General features: G+C 34.4%; 1 non-coding gene across 1 annotated transcript; it reads right to left on the minus strand.

Annotated features, from left to right (window-relative positions):
* Positions 1 to 15,313: 15,313 nt before the first annotated feature.
* On the minus strand, positions 15,314 to 15,450 carry LOC126030671 (small nucleolar RNA SNORA15). The gene has a single exon (XR_007503155.1). It is a non-coding gene; the product is annotated as a small nucleolar RNA SNORA15 (small nucleolar RNA).
* Positions 15,451 to 21,726: the final 6,276 nt, after the last annotated feature.

Below are 21,726 nucleotides of genomic sequence, written 5' to 3' on the forward strand. Positions count from 1 at the left end.
AGGGATAAGTTACTTGTCTAGAATGTTGTAATAGCAAGTCAGTTGTGTAGATCAAGACATAGACAATAAAATACCACCCAAATACCATAAAGATGCCACAATATGTCATAGTTGTAAAAGAGTTTTGTTTTGATTTTGGACCATACCCAGTGAAGCTCAGTACTTACTCTTGGCCTTGAGCTGTTTAGGGATGACTGTGAATGAGTGTTGAAGAGCCATATGATATATTTGGGATGAAGCCTGGGTTAGTCACATACAAGGTAAGTGCCCTGTCTTTTGTAATATTGGTCTGGTCCAATAGTTATGAGATTATACTAATTGATTATATTAAACTCAACTCGTTTAGATCTACAATTTAAAAATTATGCCATATCATAAAGTTTATGTATGCAGTCATCCTATTGCAAGTGTGAATACACATAAAATTATTAATTTTTTATTACTCAATTACGCATAGATAATAATACAAACTCCCAATTTATAAATAAAACTTGAAAAATATTTCAAAAATACATTTTTTATTTTATATTCAATATTTTATATTCAAAAATATATTTTTTATTTCAGCACAATTATTTTAAAGTTTGTACTTGCTCATTAAAATATATGACCACACATACCAATAGTTGTTTTGGATAAATATTAGTTTATATTGTTACTGAATTTAAGTTGAAACTATTTTCATGATTGATTCCCATCCATGTTTGTTCAGTAATTAAGTAGAGATTTGCTACTGAAGAAAGTAAATAGTTTCCAAGTGTTTTCTGCCTAGGGTCATGTTTATTTTTATCTAATTAAAATATAAATATAATTAAATATAAAATTTAATATGTAAATATAAATAAATATAAATCTACTTAAATTTTTTCCCTAAATTAAGATCAAGAGAACCATTCAAGTTACTGGGGCAGTTAGAATGACTCATAAAAGTCCATTGGATTTAACATAAGGTCTCAACTGAAAGAAGTTGTGTAGGTATAGGTAAGTGATTATGAGAAATAGCAGAAAAGGTTTCTTCAGAGATGAAAGAGGAATGATGATATCTAAGTTGTATCAATGACAAATGTCGACATTTTGATTTAGTAAGAGTACAGTGATGCCTCTTAAGGAATACTATGCAGCTGTTAGAATAAATGAAGTCATAAAATGTTCTTGTACATAGATGGATATGGAAACTATTATGCTGAGTGAGATGAGTCAGAGGGAGAGAGATAGACACAGAAGAGTCTGAATCATCTGTGGGGTTTAAAAAAAATAAAAGACAGGATGGTAATAATACCCAGTGGCAATAAATGTGAGGGCTGGAAAGACCAGCCAATGCTATAAAGCTTACCACAAAGTGATGAATGCAGTTAGAGAAGTTATTCTGTTGTGGAGTGATGTACATTTGATGACTAAATCCAGCTATATATATTTCTAGCTATATTTCTAGGACAACTTTTTCCTCAGTTTCTAGAGAGAAGTGTGTTGTTTTCTACCATTGAGTTCTTGGTTCTATAGTTTCTAGAGAGAAGTGTGTTGTGTTCTACCATTTAGTTCTTGGTTCTGCTGATAAATCAATTGATATAAAATCCTATTTCCTCAGCTGTAATCTCTGATTTTTGTCTCTGGGAATTAAAAATAATGTTTTTTTTTTGTTTGTTCTGTCTTGTTTTGCATCAGGTCAGAATTACTACATGTCAGAATTTGTTCTTGGTTCTCTACTCAGAGATCACTCCTACATTTCCCAACAATAAAACACCAAAGCATCACGGCATAATTAATGTGAAAATTTGTCTCAGTTCAAACATAATGTTACTATGTCCTAAGAAATAATGAAAGAAAACCTCAGTGTATGTGTTGCATATGGTCTTCTGGGCACTACAAGGAGTAGTAACTCCTGAATAAAGAGCCATGAATAGCCTCTAGGCACTGCTCTGGGTGACTCAGAAAAAAAGCAAAAGAAAACCTCCCAATTATAATAGTATTTTCTAGTTTACTACTATAGCTATCAGAGTTTGAAATAAAAAATATACTATAGTATACTACATAGATGCCAGAATTAAAAACAAATAAACAAAACACCACTATTTTAAGAAAGTTGGCATCTTCCAAGTATCTTTACATATATATGTAAGTATGTATGTAAGTATCTTTACATATATATATGGCACAATTTCAAAGGTTTTGTAATCAACTGATAGTAGCATTTAAAGCCTAAAGATGTCACAGAAAATACATTAGTAATGAATGAAAAAATAAGAAAACTCAAAAAAGAAATTGAAGCTAAAAACCCAACTCAAACTGCCAAAGAAATAAACAATTCTGAGATCTAAACTAACAAAAAGAGAGGGAGAAAATTGGAGTGATTAACAATTGTTTAGGTGATGTTTACAAATAAGCTAGTAGATTTAAAGATAGATAAAAATTTAAAAACAAAGATAGAAAACATTAAAATAAAATTTACAGGTTTTTTTTTTTTTCCCATGATTTTCACTAATACAAAACTGGTGTCAATTGAAATCCTATGCAGGAAGGATAGGAACAAAGGGCAGAAATAATTTTCTTTGTCCCATTGTTGCCAAAAATATCAAAAGCAAGTTTCATAATCAATGAACTATACATACACTGAGTAGGCTATCTAGAAAAGAGCCATATATGGGACCAGAAAGGTAATATGACAAACAGAATAGGAGATTGCCTTGCATATAGCCATCCTGGCTTAATCCTGGTATGGCATATGACACCAGGGCACCATCAGAAGTGATCCTTGAGCAGAGAACCACAAATAAACCCTGAAGCATCGTCTTTCTGACCTGAAGCAAAACAAAACAAACAAAACAACACAACATTTTGTTTGATTTAATCCCCAGAGGCAAAAATCCAAGATTACAACTGAGGAAATACGATTTTATCATATCAATTGATTTGTGGGCAGGACCATTAGACGGTAGAAAACAACTCACTTCTCTCTAGAAACAGAAGGAAAAGTTGTCTTAAAAATCTATATTCCATGAAAATACACTTCAAGGATGATGGAAAAAGAAAGACCATTCAAATCAAGTAAAAGCTGATCCCATTAATTGCCAGCAACATTGTTAGATTACTGAAAGGACTACTTTGAAAGGGAAATATCACTCGAAGGAAACAATGACAGGGGAAACGCACTATCCTCAGAAATGCTCAGTCTGCTATAGCAAGAATCATTCTCTGAGCCAATTCTCTCCTGCTGACTGTTTGTGCAGCTTTATTGGAACAGAGCCACACCTCCTCATTTGCATACTCGATGCCCTCTTTTGTGCTCATGCGCAGAGCTGAGTTGTGGCAGAGGTTATATTTGGCTTAAAAAAAACAAAGAAGTCAAGTTTTAGTATAGAGCAGATAAAGCAGAAACCATGCTAAAACACTGCATGAATAACATATAGTCTCGTAGCATGGATGAAACACAGGATCATGAAGCACACACTTGAGGAAATCCAGGGTTCCTCTGAAAAACACTTGGGAGGTTTTCAATGGTGGAGTGAGATGCTGAAAAAGCATGCAAGTTATTGAAATTTTTATGAATTTCATTGAATATGAAAGAAGAATTGTTAATGAATCATTGATGCCAGTCAAAATTAGACTCAAAAGATAGTATCAATGAGAGTCTACTGCGTTGATCGGGCTAAATTTAAATAGGCTATCAATTGATGTTAGTAAGGTACACAATCTGCAAAAAATATTAATAATATTAAATATTAAAAATAATATTAAAATATTAACAATAATTTAACAGAGTAGAAATTTGTGACCAGACTGTCTGGCTATCTGGTCTGTGCTAGCACAGGTGGTTAGTTTGGCGGAATAAACAGGATCCATAAAGACTTCTTGATAACAGTTGAGCTCATAGTCGATCCTTTCTATAGTCTCTTTCCGTTCCTTCTCTGCACATCTGTGATGCTGGAGTTTGCTCCAGAAGGACCCACAGTTGAGATAAAGGGATGTTGCCAGGGAAGCCAAGTATTTCAGATCAGATGGGATGCAGATGAACATCTGTGTTGAGAACAGACAGCAAGGATGTCTGTGTCTTCCATACAGAAATAACGACAGAGAAGTCCACACCAATTCAAGCTTCTCAACCCTTTTTCTTTATTTTAATCACAAGTGTGTCCTTTCAAAAGCCAAAGTTCCTTTGGCATCCAGATCTCGTGTTTAAAGCGTATTTTGCCCATGCCTCTGCAGGTGTGTGTTTGTTTCTGGGTTCAGTGTCCCCATTCACAGACACAAGCAACTTCCCCCCTCCCCACCCCCAGTATTTGTATTTATATTGAAAGTGGGCTTGACAGTCCGATTTTCATACTGACAGGCACACAATAAAAATCATGTACTGTTACTGGTTTCTAGGCAAAATTATTTCATAACAATTATCCTCAAATCTCCCATGTTCTGTGTGCTCAAAACCAATTGTCTTTCTTTTCATAATTAAGTCGAAGTGACAGAAGATGACAGCTGCAATTGGTTTCACTTGTGAAGCCTGCCCTGCTTTCATTATCACCATGGCATCACTCTGGCTGGGTGTCAGCATCGTTAAGCCAGTGAATGTAACCAAATTGGTAGTCAGACAAGGTGCACATTTCTAGGCAAACCCACATTTGTGTGTGTGTGTGTGTGTGTGTGTGTGTGTGTGTGTGAAGCCCAGTACACTTTCACACCAAATCCCAATGGGTTTAAGCAAGAATTGCCATGTCCTCACTTGCCAAAGTATTGGATAGAGGCAAAGGATATTTTCCATAAAGTTGCTTTGTTTCACACATGCTGCCCCCTGAAATCAAGCTTTGGCCATAGTGTTCTGCAAAGGGCTAACCGAGAAAGTCTTTGTGGCTTTGCGAGACATATGGTCTCTGCCACAGCTCTTCAACTCTGCCCTTGGAGTGTGAAAGCAGCCACAGACAATACACAAATGAATAGGCATAGCTCCGGTCCAATAAAAACTGTGTTTACAAAAACAGACAGCCCGGAGAATTTGGTCCAGGAGTTCCTTTAAACAACCATTCCGCATGTTTTATTTATAACATAGGACAGCTCATTTTAGTGGGAGTTTTTATTTCCCTTTTTGACTATTAAATTTACCAAGTATTAGTAAAGATGGAGAGGGGATGTGGTTTCACATAAAAGTCCGGGATTGTTTATGATCTAGAACAATCCAAAGTGCATTTTAGATGGCTGGAACAGGTGATATGTACATAGTACATAACAAATGATTTCCATGCTGCTTACTTAATTGGATCCCAAATGTATACATGTGTGAATCAGAACAGGTTTGATTGTCGAATGATATCAAACCATGCAAGGTTAAGTATATCATCTTCTCCCAAAGTCACAATTGCTAAGAGAAGAATCAGGATTTGTTTGTTTGTTTGTTTGGACCATGCCAGGCCATGTTCAGGGCTTGGTCCTGCCTCTGAGTTAAGGAGTCATTCCTGGTAGTTCATCTGGGGATCATATGGGGTGCTGTTTAGACTTAAGCAAGACAAATGACCTACTTGCTGTATTATCTGTCTGGCCCCTGAATCTGGAATTTTGAACCTTTTATTTGTGTACCAAAGTTCTTATTTTGGGCCTCAAGCCATTTTTACTTTTACTGTTTTCTTGTAATTTTGGTATAATGGATGTGGTCCAAGCTCAGCCCTTGGTAGGCGATTGGTAGTAGAAGTGAAAGAGAAGGTAAATATTTCCCCTATTTTTAAATTAATGGAGACAGCAAGAACGAATAATTTTAGAAAAAAAATAGAAATGAGCCTTACATACTCGTTTTTCCCTTAATAGCAGCATTTCTCTGTCTGAATTATAGAGGTAATTGCCTCAGTGATCCACCTGGCGAGACGGCATCTTAATAGTCTTTTTATGTAGGACTAAGCAGATTCAAAAAGAGACTCAAATGATTCACTCTTGGCCAAGTGGCATTAAAGCAATGTGCTATGTGTGCTTTTGGCTTCTGGGCCACATTACTGCTAACAACGTTTATGACATATAAAGCTAGAAAGATGAGATAGACTACAGCATTGGGATTTTTGAGATAGACATTGAGGCATCTACAGGAAGCCTACTTATGGATTAGCCTCCAAACTTGCCTGTCTGCCTATGAACTAACCACCTTATGCTATTACTACTCAGCTTTCATCATCCATGAAGGGTTTCCCTCCAGCAAGAGTAGCAGAAGTTTCTCTTTGGCAAAACTCTGAAATATCTTTCCCCCAGTGGTCCAAGATCATAGGGTTTGCAATTCCCATTCTATAATTCTTTTTTTTTTCTTAATGGCTCCTATAGAGAAAACAAGTTAATCTCTTTCACAGTCATCCCTATCTTTACAATGGAAGAATAATATCATTTGCAAAGGTCTTAGCAATGCTATAATTGTAAGTCTTACATAGTAATACTAGAACATTGCATTATAACAAAGCCAGGTGGGGGAACAGAAGCAATAGCACCATGTATAGGGCATTTATCTTATAAGCAGCCAAACTGAATTTGATCCCTGCGACAACCCATATGTTCTCCCAAAACTGCCAGGAGTAAATTCTGAGCATGAAGCCAGGAGTAATCTTTAAACTCTGCCGGGTGTGCCCCCTGAAAAAACACCAACAACAAAGTATTAGAAAGTATGGGCTGTGAGGGCACAGCTCTTGACAAATATGGTATTTGTGAAATGAAACAGAAAAGGCAATTTGACCAATATAGGAATTATTTCCCTTATGAGAAATGGGTCTGAGAGAAGAAAAAGAAAACCAGAGATTTGCCATATTATTGTAAAAATCTAGAAGATAAAGTTCTCATAATATTAAGGAGACAATTGTAACTTTTATTATTTCTTTTATGGTTTTTGGAAAACAACAGATGATAACGATTACTCTTTGCTTTGCAATCAGGGGTCATTCTTAGAGGGCTTGGGCTACCAGATGGGGTGCAGAGAATCTAATTTGGGTGAGTCATGAGCAAGGCAAAGTAAGGCAATCACCTTACCTGCTGTACCATCTCTCTGACCTGAGAGTGATTTCTTCTGAACCCATTTAAAAATATTCAAGTGCACTTAAGTCCATCTATTCTATTGGGCTATTTTTAAAAAGTATCTGGCAAATAATTTCCTAGCTTTAAAAGGGGCACCCAGTAATTTTTCATTATTTTATTTGTCAAAAGTTGCTAAGGTTAGTTCATGGTAAGTATAGCTATTTGGGTTGTATAACCTCTGGTCTTAACATATTTACAATGTCATCACTGTAGGGTTAATTCTCCCCATAAAAGTGACATCTGAGATTTTCTAAATTAATTTAAGAGAATGGAATTCATAGGTATAAGTCAGTACTGGAAAGGGCTATAAAATCATCTTGTGAGCAGAAGTGGGGTGTGTGTGTGTCAACATGGGTTCCAGTTGTGATGAGTACCCTGTGGAGGGGCAGACTTTGGCAGATGCAGAGGGATCCAGGGTGTGTTGAAAAAGTTCTTTAACAAAAGACTGTCAGATATGATTTACTGAGCTGGCCTCTCTGGAGCAAGCTTCACTGAGCACTCTGAATTCGAGCCTTCCACACTGGCAGACTTTTTTCATAATCCAACAAAGACATTGAATTATAGACAGTTCATAAAAGTGGTGTCTTTTGTCCCGTTCTAATAGGGTCTCTCAACAGGGGAGGCCGAATCAATGAAGTGCAAAATATAATATGAAATCAATTTCCCTTCTCACATGACCCTGAGAATAAGAAGTGATTCTTGATTTCCTGAAGTGGCTAAGCAGCCACATCTTCCTGGAAAATGGAGAAGATAAAGAAAATAAGAGAATAATTTTAATAATAATTAATTTAGGCATTTTTTTTTCAGAAATAGAGTACATGTGTGTTTCCTTTATTTAAAGAGCCATAGAAGTCTGAGTAGAAACATTTTCCAGAGAAAGGGTGAAGTATGTGACATTGGTTATACTTTAGGTGCTATCATTAAAAAAATATGGTAGATAAGGAAAGGGAGGACCAAACAGGAATCCATTCTCCACCTTAACTACTTAGGAGAATCGCTGAGCATGAGGTGTAGCTAACTACTTCCATGATTGTCTTCTAGCAGAGGAGGGTGGCAAACACTTTCTATGAAACTTAATTGTTTATGAACCATGCCTGGTTATGTGTCTATATTTTATTACAGTAATAACTATACTTAAGTTTAAAAACACAGATAAGATCAAACCCTTTGATTACTTCATGAGTCCAATATGTTACACAAATGAGGAAGAGTTGCTTGTGAAGAGGGAAGGTGTAATATTAATTTAGTTTATTTTTGTCTTCTGTATTTAGATATTTGGGCATTTTTCTTAAATTGTACAATCTTGTTCTTCTCTCATTTAGCCCTACAATCTGAATATAAAATCTTTTGGTTTATTTATTTATTTATTTATTTAATTTGGTTTGTGGGTCACACCCGGTAGCACTCAAGAATTATTACTGGCTCTGGGCTCAGAAATTACCCCTGGCAGTCTCTGGGGATCATATAGGATGTAGGGATTTGAATCACCACTTGTTTGGGGTTAGCTGCATGCAAGGCAAACCACTGTGCTACCTCTCTGGCCCCTTTTGATTTATTTTAGAATATTTTCTTATAATGAATCTAAACTTTATAACTTTAGGTTTTTTTTTGTTGATTTTTAAAGTGAAAGTTCATTCAATAATGTATACATGTAAATATCACTTTTTTCTTGTCTGGAGATATTTCCAAAAATATTGTCAAAATATTAAAAAGATTTAGTGCCTGAATACCAAAGTATCAATTTGAGTTCTCCAAGAAACAGATATCAATAAAGAAATGGGGAAAGGAGTAATATTACAGTGAGTAGGGCACTTATCCTCTCACCTGAGTCATTCCCTGGCACCCAATATGGAGTCTCCATTTGATTCAGCAGTAACCCCTGAGTGCAGAGCCAAGAGAAAACCTTAATTAGTGCTTGGTGTACCACACAAATGAATAAACAAAAATAAAAATTATATATAAAAAGATTCACATGGGCCCGGAGAGACAGCACAGCGGTGTTTGCCTTGCAAGCAGCTGATCCAGGACCTAAGATGGTTGGTTTGAATCCCGGTGTCCCATATGGTCTCCCGTGCCTGCCAGGAGCTATTTCTGAGCAGACAGCCAGGAGTGACCCCTGAGCACCGCCGGGTGTGCCCCCCCCCCAAAAAAAAGATTCACAGACCCTGAAAGGAGATAATGAAGTCAATTTCATATAATGTTGGTGAGATTTAAATTGGTATATCTACTTGAAAAATAGGATTAGTATTCAATAAAATATTGCTTTCATTGAAAGAGCCATATGTTCTGTTATTTTATTTCTAGGTATTTATCCAAAGAACATACAAGAAGCTAACAGATAGACTCACTAATATACTCAACACAACATTATTTGATAGCCAGCGTATAACAGTGACCTAAGATCCCATCAACAGATAAATGAAGAAAGACATAGAACACTCATGATGTAAAACTATATACATGTACATACATAGGTACATGTGCAGTGCATTTCTACTAAGACCTACACAAAGGCAAAATTGTCATTTACTATGGGTGGAGATTGAGATTATGAGAGACAAAGCCAGGCAAAGATAAATATCTCTTATATTTCACTTATAAGTAGAAGCTATATTAATATAAAACCATAAAATAAAAGCAAACATCTTCATGCAGATATCAGACTGGTGGTTATCCGATTTAGAAAGGACTTGGACTATAACTGGTAGATGAATCAAATTGGTAGTAGTAGTGGTGGTGGATGGAAACTGGACTTTCGATGATGATCATAGTATAATGCATATAAAAATGTCATATCATATTGCTACATGTGAATATAATAGAACATGATAAATCAAATGTTTTCAATTTACTAGGAAACACCAATAGGATAAAATAAAAGGGGACTTGGAGGAGACAGGTATAGGTCTGGTCTCTCTAAAAGGAAAGAAGAAGGGAAGAAAATTACAATATGAACAATCTTAGGCAAAACTTAAACTAGGTTAAGTGGAGCTTAGAAGATCGCCTGAAGAAAAAGTGTTATATTTTCCAATGAGAGTTGGTAATGATCACTCTGAATGCTAAAAGGATATAAAGTGTATGCATGATACCCCTTCAGAAACAATACTGCAAATCATAGTGTCTAAAAGAAGAGAAAGAGAGGGATGTAGAGAGAGATAAAGAATGATAGAAAAAATGGCTACCCCAGAGACAGTCATGGGAGATGGCAAGGAGGAGGGCACGAGGGATTCTTGGGGACTTTGGTGGTGGGAAATGTGCACAGGAGAGGGGATTTGGATATTGTATGGCTGAAACTCAGTCATGAACAACCTTGTAGTATGAAAAAAGAACAGCTGTACTATGAACAACCTTGTAACTATGGTGTTTAAATAAAGTACCTTAAAAAACTACAAAAGGAGAAATGACACTCAGTCAAGATACATCAAATCAAAATAAGAATAAAAAGTCAGAGCATAACCATAATCTGAAAAGGTGTCATGGATTCATAAGGAATGACTGAATTCCAATACATTGACTATTCTTAGAAAGAACCCCTGAGGAACAACAGTCAATACTCCTAAAATACTGCAACTGTATTCTGCTGACCATCTGTGTTTCACTTAAAATTGTCGTGATGAAAAGTCTAATCCTTAAACTTTTCCTTTACTTTTTATGGAATACTGATTTGGTAAGTATGGAAAACCTAGAATGGGCATAATCATTCTGAAAATGTAATACGAACACATTCAATTATAATGTACATATGAGAAATGCAAACTATTTCAGACAAATGCATGAAGTAATCCAACGTAAATAATATTATCCATTTGTCTTCCTTAACATGAGAAAGAATGTTTAATTCAGCACAAATGATATTTTAATAGTAATAATATTATTATAATAATAATAATTTTAAAACATCTTCAAGCAGTGGGTCATATTTTTATTATATTAGTTTAGGTTAGAAATGTCACTTAAAAATGGAAAGCAACTTCATAATTTAAAAAATAATACATATTTTATGCCAGTAGTGCACTGCTGATTATTTTCTTCTACTGAAAAAATTTAGAAGAAAAATACAAATAAGATGGGTTTTTATTCCTCCTTTACATGCTAACTTTTCTTTTGTTAAACTCTACCAAAGTCCTGAACTTATTTTGCAATCTTTGTTTTTCCTATATATCTAGATTTACTAGAACAACAATAGAAAACACTGTTTTTCCATAAATAAAACATCCTCCAAAAATAAAACCTACTTAATGGTTTCCTTCTGAGTGAAATATAAGGCATACACCTGAAAATAAGGACCCCTAGGCTCTGTCTCAGAATGAATTTACCTTGAACTGGTTGCTAGGGCAATCCCAACTGGCTATTGTAGGATTCACAATTTGTCCTGTTTGTGTTAATAAATACCATACTGCCATATTGTATACAGGTAATAAATTTTCTTTATTTTCATTTAACAATAAATGTGTATTATATTCTTCTTCATGGAAAAATAAGGCATTCCCTGAAAATAAGGCCTAACGCATCTTTGGGAGCAAAAATTAATATAAGACACTGTCTTATTTTTGGGGAAACAAGATAGAAATAAAATCTCCTCTCAATATGTTCCTCCCTAAAATGTTGTAATTCTTCCAACTTATGTTCCATTCATTTATAGATTTTTTTCTCTTCTCATATCCAAATGGACACTGGGAAAACAAAGTAAATCTAAAAGAAGTGTCCCACATATCAATAATAAGGGGAGTTGATTACATAGTTACTAGGTATGCAGAAAGGCATGATAATGGATATCCATGGTACCAACTCTTCCAAGTCTAAAATAGAACATGTGCATCTTGGAGAAGCAAATCAATAGCTTAGATTAATTTATGGTATTATCTGAGACAAAGAGATGCTTCCCTCCTAAGTGTACTTGCCATTCTTACCTTTCTAAGGCGATCATTTGTTCAGGTCAATTTCTCTAATCTAATGCAATTCCACCTATATCCCCGATCTATTCATTGTTACTGTGATTTGGATGTCCTTTTCTGGACTTAACAATGGCAGCTAGGCTAGCAGACTTTTATTTTTTCAAAGCACTCATGGTATGAGTCAGACCTGTTTTGTGCATAAAGAACCTCTTGGGGCTGCTTTTTGCAGAAGAAGGCAATTAGAATTTTATGAACTCTCCAGTACAAGTGTTAATGTTTGATAAAACCTAACTATGTTACTCCTTGCACTTAAGTGCATTTAACTATTGTTCCAATGCCTATAACTCAAAGAGCATTACCATCATGGCACTGCTATTTGCTTCAAATCATGTTACGTTTTCTTCTTTTGCAAAAAAAAAAAAAAAAAAAAAAAACAGACTTGCTTATCAACTATTGGCTACACGCCCTGGATTAATCATTGCTCTTTGGGTAACTAAAACAACCTTTATCTTCTGATCTTGTCAAGGGCTTTAATTTCTGTTTCTAGTTCATGATCATGATTTTTTTCTTTTTTTAATGACATCTTGGCTCAAAGCTCTGGTGGCTGTGTGATTATTTAGGACACCGAATTCTTTGCAGCTCATATGTGGCTCAGCAGCATGAACAAGTAAGGGTGTAAGGCTGTGTCTGCCAATAACAGGAGCCCAATAAAGTTAATTGTTTCTCCGTGAGACACTTTGCTAGTGCCCTGAACACATGGAACCGATTACCTGGCACTGAAATGTTGTTAAATAAAATGTGCAAAAAAGAAAATACAATTATTGCTAAAGTAAAAACATACCACAAGGGGTTATTTTTTTTTTCCAAGGCAAGATGTTTTACATTTTAAGGATGTTTCGCTGCTACATTTCTGTGTTTGGTGAAAAACAATTAGCTACAAGACACTGCAGTGCCAGTGTTAAATTTTCTTCTACTTTGGTGTCTCCCAGCAGCCTAAAATAAATGAATGCACACTTCTTAATTTTAAAAGAAATAATATAATTTTTATAACTAAAAGTATATTCACTACATTGGAATAGAATAGGATCCCTTTGAAACATTTAATTTATAGACTCTTTTGGATGATTCTTTCTGCATATATTTACTTGCTTCGTCCCTCTGGGTAGATCTTAGCTGTTTCTAAACTCCATTTATTCGCAAGCAGATATAATAACTTAAAATAAGCACATTCAGGCATAGAATATACATACATATATATGTATGTATATATATAATATATATATTCCTAGCATAAAAATTATGATGCTATCCTCTTTCAGTTGTAATCAAGAAAAACATGGGGACTTAATACATACAATGCAAATATAGGATAAGCCTTATTAAGCATCCATTTCCCTTTCAAAAGATTTCTGTATTTTAGTCTTGTTTTAATATTGTAATATATGGTCAAAATGTAAGCAAGTATATACACATTGACTTTAAATTTAAATAGTTAAATGTTAAACTATTTAACGATGAAATAGTTTGTTTCAAACATTAAACATTTTAATTTTAAATATTTCTCCCACATTTGTAATAAATGCAATAATAGGATATTAGGACATTTCCCTTAGACATAGAATAAAGTGTTATATTTTTGTATACATTTCATATATAAACTCAAACTGTCTTAAACAATTATATAAATATTGCTGACTATAGACTAGCCCTGAAAACTCTGAGGACCATAAACTTTTTAAAAGGGGCACTTTAGATATTATTAGGTCTTTTGTTAAATAAAAATGCCCTTTATCTTTAAAGAGTAAAAAAAATACCAATAAATGAAAAGCTCTGAAATTTGGCTGTTAGTTTTTCTATCATAAAAAGGTGGATTTGTTCATATATATTGTTTATTTATATAAATAAGATATCATAATCATATATAATTAAGGTAGATAGATAGATAGATAAATAGATAAATAGATAGATAGCAATTGGAAGTCCACATGTTAGGGTTTATTAGCATTAGAACACTTAAGTTGCTTGGAATTTTCAAAAGAGAACACTCATCATTCAGAAAGTGCTTTGCACCTTTATATCACTTCTGGGAAGTGCAACAGATGGACTTCCTGTGGAGATCAGATGGAAGCATGAAAGCAAGTCTCTCAATGATGGAAAAAGAACTGGGCTCTTGCTCTCGAGAAAAAACATAGCTGAGAAACCTGGGCATTTGGTGAGAGCCTGGAAAAGTCACTTTAATCATAAGAAAACAGGTTCAGGTGAAAACACCAAAACCATCTACTTCCCGAATGTCACACTTGTCAACAAATTCTCAGTTCTGATCTCTGATTACTTTCTTATGTTTTTCATGAGTTCTTTCCCCTGGCTCGGACTTTTGACTCTCATGGTCACTGAGAATTGATCAGATCCTGAGATCACAGTTTTAATCAGGACTGGTGAGATTTGAGCTTTATTATTTTCAGTATCAATCTTTCTTGTTCTCAGGGGAGGCTTGAGGAATGGAGGTCAGTGTTGGCTAAGTTAGCAGGAAGCCCTTGGCACATTGGAGAAATTGGATAGCTGGAATGAATTTGTGAAGAAACAACATTGTCATCTTATTATCGACTTAAGCTTAGGGAAAGTTTTAATGAGAAAAGCTATTGCCTTTAACGAACTCCAATTCCAAATTGTTTACTGGAATAGACTTAGAACTGCATGCTATGGTTTAAATGATATAAAATATCACACTGTAGCACATCCAAAGGAAATAATTCCAAGTAAAGACTTTGCTAAAAATGCAGCTGTTGGCCAACAAAGACATTATTTACAATCCAGAAAAAAAAAAGGCATTCAATGAGATGATGAGTCAATATTGAGTACCTTATTCTGGGGGTGGGGATAATCTGTAGAGAAAGACGATGATTTAGCTATTATTAATATGCATTGGTGCAAAAATAGAAATTTTGTGGAGTGTGTAGCCTGGAGCATTTTGAAAGAAAACTCTGGGAAATAATTATAGAATTCCATAAATGACTTAACTAGGTTTGGCAAATTGGAACAAAAAATTTCAGGGAGATATTATATATTTAGTAGGTTAACTAAATTATCTAATTACTCATTTTATTCTGTTACAAGTAATGAAAAATAAACACCCTGTATTATATAGATTTGGCATCATCAACAAGATTTAATATATTTACATTCATATACATTTTTTATTCATTCAGTGGAATTAAACTAAAATTAGAAGTGTAACAAATAAACATGTTTACTACAAATTTAAAAAATATTTTATCAGGCTGGAGTGATAGTACAGTGGGTAGGGTATTTCCTTGCATGCAGCCAGCTTGGGTTCAATGTTCTGCATCCCATATAATACCTGAGCATAGTAGGACTAATTCTTTTCTTTTTTATTTATTTGTAGTCACTTTTAATAATGATATGCGATGAAGAAGCAGCATACCATCAAAGCCATTTAAAGGGAAAACTTTACTTTTGCATGGTGTCTGGCTGTGTAAAATATTGATAAAAAGAACACAGTATTCAGCCATGCCTAGGACTAATTCTTAAGTGCAGGACCAGAATCTCTGAGCAATGATGGGTGTGGCCCCAAAACCATTAAAATAGATGATTTATGGGCCCAGATAGATAGCACAGTGGTGTTTGCCTTGCAAGCAGCCGATCCAGGACCTAAGGTGGTTGGTTCAAATCCCGGTGTCTCATATGGTCCCCTGTGCCTGCCAGGAGCTATTTCTGAGCAGACAGCCAGGAGTAAACCCTAAGCACCACCGGGTGTGGCCCAAAAGCCAAAAAAAAAAAAAAATAGATGATTTACTTTTCTCTTAAAGTATATTTTTAGAGCTATTAGATTTAGAATTTTTCTTAGGCAAAAATTGAATATTTCTTTAAAATAATCTATGCTCATTCCATAATTTTAGACTGCTTATAAAAAATCATACATATTTATGTGAAGTAGCAATTTATGAAACAAAGAAAAAATATTTCTTATATACTAAGTGTGATGCTTCTAACCTCTGACTATTGTTGGTTTATTTGGTGGTAGCTGTGGGATTATTTTAAACAACAGGAACATCATCGAAATCATGACTTTTATAGGACAGTGGCAACTTTTTCTATTCATCAATCATTATTCTAATGTTTTATTGGCTTAAATAATATCCAGGAAATTTTGATTTGCTGAAGAAAATTAATAGCAATTTTACTATTATTCTTAAATTTGGAGATCATGTATTACATAATAAAGATCTTGTGAAAATTTTACCAAGGTTTGCTTGATTTCTAGAACAAATGAACATATTTCGCCAAACTGTGAATTATTTGAATATAACACATTCATGTTTCTAAAAATCTGAAAGGTAATAGTCAGTCAATGTGATATATTAAACACTGCTGGTTCACAAGTTGCAGGATTACATCACACCTTTGGTACCAGTTGGAGTATTAGGACTATAGCTGTTTTTGGAGCCGTGGTACTTTTTATAGGAACATATTAGTATGAATAATAACAATGTTTCCTTAGTGTTTAATCATTGATTGATCCAATACATTTCCTCCAGCATGATAGATAGAGGAACTAATTAGTATGTGATTATTTTAAGAGTACTTTTGACATTGATATACCATTCTTACTTACAGCCCATTAATTAGAAATAAGTAACATGACCACAGATAATTGTCGGGAATCTGGGCCTGTGATCCTTATCAGCACTGGACTCTGCCATATCTATTACTAACTGAGAAGGGAAGGAATAACATTCCAAGAACTCAGAATGGGTTTATCTTCTTTGTTGCATTCTTTTGATCTCAATCATGGCACATTTAATTTGCATTTGATTCTGCATTTCTTATAAAACACTCCAACCAGACCTTTGATGCATCTACCCAGGATCATGATAGCCTTGTGAGTCTATATTTCCTGCAGCTAGGCCTCATCTGTACTTTCCCATTCCCCAGAATGAATTGTGTTTTAGCCTAGAGGCAATTAATATAAACAACTTTGGGTATTCTTTCTTTCTACTGTTCATTGTCTCAATTTCTTATTACCTGATTTTCCCTGTGGTTCTCATATATCTCCGGGTAATTTTCTTTTGCTTCAGAGTTTATAGCTGATATCTATAGAATAACTCATTTTATAGGAGTGTATTGGCTTTAATTGTAACGTATATCACATATCATTACTGGTTATCACAGCTCTAAATTGAAGACAAGAGATTCCCCCTAAGAGAGATGCATGCCAAGCTTGTTCTTGTTATGCAGATATTCCTCTTTTGTAAGCCTTTATCTGATATTAATTTAAAACAGCACTTACTTACATATTCATTTGTGGATTCATTTATTTATTCATTTGGAGGATCATGATTTAAAAAGCTGTTCTCAAACTCATCAGCAGTGATAGTATCCCACCACCCATGACAAAGATTCCTCCTTGATTTTCTTATTCAGCCTTCTTATAAGATACTTTTAAAACATTCACTTATTATAATTTAAGTCACTAGATTACACTAGTGCTGACTCTTAGAGATTTGTTATATACAGTTACTTCACTTTTACTGCACCAGCAGCAGGCTTAACAAATGCATTTTATGGGATCACAAGTCTGATTCCAACAGCCCCCACCTCTATACTCCTTCTTCCTTGGCCTTCTCATTTATATAGCTGAGCACTAAAGATCTTGTTATTATTTAGTAGCCTTTAATCTGCACGGTAAAACAAGTTATGTGGATACTGAGAATGGTAGGTAAAATAGCTCTCCATTATCTTTGCTCTGAACTTCTGAATCTCAATTTCCTGAGTCAGTGTGACTGTCTCTATCTTGAAAAATCTCTGTCTTTCTACATCTTCACAATTACATACACGTATCCACATGTATCTAGGATGAATACATACCCGGGTTTATGTGGTTAGTCTCAGAGTAAGTCCCTTGTTCTAACATCATGACTAGTTAATTATATTTCCTATGACTCTCAAATTTCTCTAAGTTCTGATTTGAAAAAGGGTCTTCATTAGTAGTTATTTTCTACATATCTAAATAAATTATGTAATGATATTAAAAACCCCAATTTGATGCCTTTTTTCCCTTCATGTTATTGATCATGATTAAAAGTTATCTATATCTGATTGGACATATATATTAATATATCACACACCATCATATTAAAATATATGACAGTATCCCAGTACTAGAATATAAATTTATGAGTGCAAGGACTTTTTGAGTTTGTTCACTGCAAAATGCAAGCCGGACATGCATCTGTCATATGGTGAATCTCTTTGTCTCCATTTTAGAGTTATGATAACCAGTCATGATATATGATTACATTACAATTAAGGTCAAAAAATTCCCATTAGTTATTCTAAAGATAACAGTTGTAAACTCTGAAGCAAAATAAATTGCCTAGAGATACATGAGAAACACAGGGAAAAATAGGCAAAAAGAAATTGAGACAGTAGAAGAAAGAAAGAAAGAAAGAAAGAAAGAAAGAAAGAAAGAAAGAAAGAAAGAAAGAAAGAAAGAAAGAAAGAAAGAAAGAAAGAAAGAAAGAAAGAAAGAAAGAAAAGAAAGAAAGAAAGAAAGAAAGAAAGAAAGAAAGAAAAGAAAGAAAGAAAGAAAGAAGGAAAGAAAGAAAGAAAGAAAGAAAGAAAGAAAGAAAGAAAGAAAGAAAGAAGGAAAGAAAGAAAGAAAGAAAGAAAGAAAGAAAGAAAGAAAGAAAGAAAGAAAGAAAGAAAGAAAGAAAGAAAGAAAGAAAGAAAGAAAGAAAGAAAGAAAGAAAGAAAGAAAGAAAGAAAAAGAAAGAAAGAAAGAAAGGAAGGAAGGAAGGAAGGAAGGAAGGAAGGAAGGAAGGAAGGAAGGAAGGAAGAAAGAAGAAAAAAAGAAGAAAGAAAGAAAGAAAGAAAGAAAGGAAGAGAGAAAGAGAGAAAGGAAGAGAGAGAAAGAGAAAAAGAGAGAAACAATACCCAAATTTTTTTATAGGCAACTTAACAGAGGATCTTCTCATGGTCTGTAGATATTTCATACTTGCAGTGGTCCTCAAACTATGGCCCGCGGGCCACATATTGTATTTGTATCTGTTTTGTTTCTTCATTGCAAAATAAGATATATGCAGTGTGCATAAGAATTTGTTCATAAGTTTTTACTATAGTCAGACCCTCCAATGGTCTGATGGACAGTGAACTGGCCCCCTGTTTAAAAAGTTTTTCCTTTCCATGACCCCCATACTTGGTGGGCTCATGCAAATGATAATTGCCACTCTAACATTGTTTTTACAGTGCTCCTTTGACTCTAAACCTGTAAGAAACCACTAGTAAAAATATCTGGAACTGCAAAAAAAAATGATTTACAATAGTGTTAACATATATGCTTTTAGTTACACTAGCATTCTGGGGGATAAAGGAGGGAGATAAGGGATATATGCTTGGGAACAGGGATGAAGGGAGGACAACCCTGGTGGTGGAAAGGCCCTCATTTATTGTCACTGTGTACCTTAAATATCACTGTGTAAGATTTGTAATTCACTTTGGCCACAATAAGTAGAGCAAAAAAAATAAGTAGAGCAAAAAAAAAAAAAATTACCATTCTACCCCAAGATGTCTGTCTTCTCATCACTGCAGTTTTTTTGTTTTTGTTTTTGTTTTCCAAAACAGATTTTGGAAAGACCAAGCAAATTTTGGAGATCTCAGATTTTGAGATGAACAGATTATTCTCCAAAATCCGAATAGGATCCAATCTGATCTCACAATTCTATTATATCAAAAAGTAAGACTTGAAAGCTTGAATCAGATGTTTTAAGATGCTGCTGGCATGGAAGAAGGAAGGGGCCAGGAACAAAAGAATGCAGTTAGCCCTAGAAATGGGAACTGCAAGGAAACATTATCACCCCTCAAACCTCCAGAGGGAGTCCAGTCTGCTGCCTCTTGGATCAGAGCCCAGTGAAACCCACTTCAGATAACTAACCTCCAGGACTGTAAGATAATAAATTTGTATTGTTTTAAGCCACTAAGTTTGTGGTAATTTGTTACAGCTGCAATAGGTAACAAATACTCTCCACTAGGCTTTTTTTTCTTTTCTTTTCTTTTTTTTTTTTTTTTTTGGTGTAATTCACTCCTGTGAGGTGGAAAGGATTTTCCCTTCTGATCTGTTGGGAAGTAGCTCTCTTTCTTAGCCGTAAATTCTGTGTTTAACCTAGAGACAGTAGTAGAGTCCCAGCTCAGAAGAGTAGGTACACCTGCTTTCTTTCCCTGGTGTAGAGGAACAGATGGCTTAGTGTTCTTGGAAAATTCAATGATCAGGCCCTCTTGGAAAATTCAATGATCAGGCCCTCTGTTTCACAAACATTCTCCTTGCCCACTAGTTCTAACCTTGCAAATACCACTGAAACTTTGAAGAAAGGATCCTTGCTGGAATTGGCCTCTGAAATTGCAGCATGGGTATATATATATATATATATATATATATATATATATATATATATATATATATATATATATATATATATATATATATATATATATATATATGTTAACTCCCAGATAACACACTTTTTCTTTGTTCTTCCTACTTCCACAACTTCAGCACTTTTTTTTTTAACAAAAAAGAGCTTTATTGTCATTTCAGTGGGATTTGGGGAGAAAATGAGGTGTTTACATGTGTTCAATCTGTCATTCTGACTTTAAAGAATATGTCCTATTGCTCGCTCTCTCTGTATCTGGTTACTCTTTGCTCTTTGTGATGGCATGTGTCTCTTATTGTAAAGTTTTGGGAAATGATGCGTTTTTCTTTTCTGATTGTTTTGGTGATCAAAGATTCTTGGGGCAGTGCCCTCATTATCTGTTAGGGCTGGTGTCTAGATTGAGAACAGGTGCAACCAAGCCTTTGCTTGGCCCAACCATTTCTGGCTGCTTCAAATGAAAAACAGAAGTAAGTTTTTTGTGGAATCCTATCATTTCTCTCGATTCTCTGGTGTTGGAAAACTTCCCAAGATATTGTCAATGATCTGGATTAGTGGCTGACCATATACTACCATAGACTCATACACTTTGCTGCTTTGAGATAGGAAATGTTGGTGTGTTTCTACTAGTTGCATTTGTCATGTTTATTTTTGATTTCATGAAATGCTGTATATACAGTGAAGTGTGGGTTCATCCATCTATTCTTCATTACTTTTATCTGATCATTTAATTCTTTGAAACTTACATACATGAACAGCAACATTTCCTTATTTGTTAATCAGTTACCAATATTTTCTCATTTTTTTATATTTCTCACCTACAATTTTAAATGCACAAGTTAAAGGTCATAGTTGCTCATTGTGCGCCAAGCACAACAAAAGGTTCAGATATGGGAACAGAATCAATATACTCATCATTTCTTGTCTATCTTTGGAAAACTAGTTTAGATATCACTTTATCCCTTTTACTTAATTTTGTAGATTAATTTTAAATTTCAGTCAAACTCAATGTCTCAATAATTTTATTGGCTTTTAAATATTTTGATGATAGAGGGAAGTCTAGAATTACAACGACTAAGGCACTTGCATTGTATAAGACCAACCTGTGCTGGACCATTTATGTTCTTCAAATTCCAGCAGAAGTAATCTCTGAGCTCCTCTGGGTATGACCATAAAGCAAACAAACAAACAAAAAAAATAAGACAAAAGAAATATTCTGTCTAGTGGAACAATATGCTTTCATAAGATAATACAATTAGTGATATTTGTATTTTGATGTCCATACCAGAGTCACAGATGAAAAATTGTTTTGTTTTTTTTTTTTGTTTCAAAATAAAAAAGGGAAATTAAGTAGAAGATAGAGG

The sequence above is a fragment of the Suncus etruscus genome, chromosome 1 (genome assembly GCF_024139225.1).
Source record: "Suncus etruscus isolate mSunEtr1 chromosome 1, mSunEtr1.pri.cur, whole genome shotgun sequence".
Lineage (NCBI taxonomy): Eukaryota > Metazoa > Chordata > Mammalia > Eulipotyphla > Soricidae > Suncus > Suncus etruscus.